The 2,350-nt window shown below is 44.3% G+C and overlaps 1 pseudogene; it reads left to right on the forward strand.

Moving 5' to 3' along the window:
- Positions 1-720: 720 nt before the first annotated feature.
- On the forward strand, positions 721-880 carry LOC120982621 (annotated as a pseudogene).
- Positions 881-2,350: the final 1,470 nt, after the last annotated feature.

Genomic DNA, 2,350 nt, shown 5'->3' on the forward strand with positions numbered 1-2,350 from the left:
GTATCATTGGGACTCTGGATAGCCGAGAGAATTCCTGAGAAAAGGTGCAGCACAAGAGAAGTCCTGGTGCTACACGAAATTGGGAAAGTTTTAAAAAATAATTACCTTTGAATTTGAAGCTCTCACCATATGCAAAGAGGCATCTTCCAAGAAATAAAACTTTCTCAGCAACGCCACTGATTGGAAGTGGCTCCCTATGAGTCAAGATCTGACTTTACAACAAGCTTTGGGGTTTTGACCAGGGAATATACCCAAGACAGATATCCATGCGTAGGCAGCTGTTTCGGGGTGCTTGCCCCTCTCCATACAGGACTGGTCTCTTTAAGCAGATTCAGCACCCTGCCTAAGCTGCTTCCAAGGCATCACAGTGAGCCAGCTAGAGTCCTATTTCGTACTGATGAAGGGCAATCACCCCGAAACAGCTGTCTACAGATAGATATCTGGCTTGGTTATATACTCTTGTCAAATCCCAAGGCTTGTTGGAAATTCGGATCTTATAGCGAGATTTTCTTTATTTTTTGGGAGATACTTCTTTGCATATTTGTTTCCTATGGAGCATTTCCAATAAGTCTCCACACCATGGAGTACTTTCTGTAAGTCCCCATACGTGACTCTTTAAGGAGATTCAGCACCCTGCCTGAGAAGCTTTCACTATATTATGGATGTAGCAGAGGTGTGTCCTGTTGCAGAATTCATAATGTTCTCGAGTAGTAACAGCCTGTCGTTTCCCGGCCTCTTGGCTAAGATCAAGTGTAGTATCTGTTCTTATCCATCCGGTAGAGTTTACTCCCGGGATGTAGAGCAGAGAACCACTGTTTAGTACCTGTCCTTCAGTGCAGCTGCACTGTACTTCATCTATGGGGAGGAGTGGTTACCCAACCAATGGATGTTGAGTGGGACAGAGAACCACGGATCGAAGCCAGGAGACTGGGTTGTATTGAAAGCCCAAAGTGCACAGTGCCCCGGGGGTGGTGACTCTGGGGTGCCTGAACTCACTGGGTTTGTCCTTGGCCCACAAAGTGATGGCACATTTGCACAGGCACTTTTCTTTCTCACATTTTTAGCGCACACACCTCTATTTGCTCGGCTTTGGCCCTGAAAATATGAGGAATTTTTTTTATTTCGGTCGAATGTCCCGTGTGCACTTTTACACGTTTGTAGTGTTTACTAGGATTTTCAGGGTTGCGGCGCCCTTACGGGTACCGCCCCCCCCTGAGGTCTAGGGGGGGTGGCCATATTGGTTCCTCACCCCCCTGCCAAACCCCTTGGGCTCTCCCTTCGGTGAGAGTCCAGACCTTTGTTAAAGCTCCTAGCTGATGCCCTGGGTGGTCGGGAGCACAGACGGGGCATACCCTCGGATTCGGCTGAGGGTTGCCATTTGTCCCTGTCCCTTGCAGGAGCCATAGGTCCGGAGGGATAGGGAATGGTTTGTGGGGGGCCCTTCTCTTATGGAGAGGGCCTGCGATAGACCGCAACCTAGTGCCCGTTTTTGTGTGGCACGCTGCATGTTTTTGTTGCACGGGGTGAAGAAAGCACATACTTTGGGCTTAAAAAAAGAAAAAAAGTAACAGCCTGTTGAAAGAACCCATACTATCAACAGGCGAAGTTAAAGGGTCAATCAATTTGGGTAGTCACAAATATAAAACCAGTAATACATGACATTTTCCGATCTGTAGAGTGCAAATATTGGCAAACTATTCAATACATTTATATAGCATCCATAGTAGACCAGAAGAACACTGGAAGTCATGCAGCTCATCTCAGGGCCCTCCTTTTGGGTGGAAATATTTTGTTACATTCTACTAGTGAATATAGGTATTACTGTATAAGGGCCTTATCCATAGAAGTTAAAAGAAGCTATAAATGTATCCTTGCATAGAGCCACCTCCACGGAACCATAGCCCCTCCCCTGCTTAGAGGATTCTGAAGTATCAGGTGTTAGAATGGAATTTTGTTGCTATTCACAGTGCATTCGTAAAGTCTTCAGACCTTTCACTTTTTTCAGATTTTGTTATGATGCGGCCTTGTGCTAACATAAAAAAAAAAAATCAAGATTTCTCCCGTCAATCCACGCTCAATAACCCACGATAAGAAAGTGAAAACTTTAGAAATTTTTGCAAATGTATAAAAAAATGAAAAACTAAAATTTATCATGGACATAAGAAATTCAGACCTTTTGCTATGATACTTGAAATTTAGCTCTGGGTCCTCCCATTTCTCTTGATCATCTTTGAGATGTTTCTACACCTTGATTGGACTCATCCGTGGTAAATTCAGGTAATTGGACATGATTTGTCTATATAAGATTTCACAGGTGGCAATGCATATCAAAATAATGAGGAGGAAAGAA

The sequence above is a fragment of the Bufo bufo genome, chromosome 11, assembly GCF_905171765.1.
Source record: "Bufo bufo chromosome 11, aBufBuf1.1, whole genome shotgun sequence".
In the NCBI taxonomy this organism is placed as follows: domain Eukaryota; kingdom Metazoa; phylum Chordata; class Amphibia; order Anura; family Bufonidae; genus Bufo; species Bufo bufo.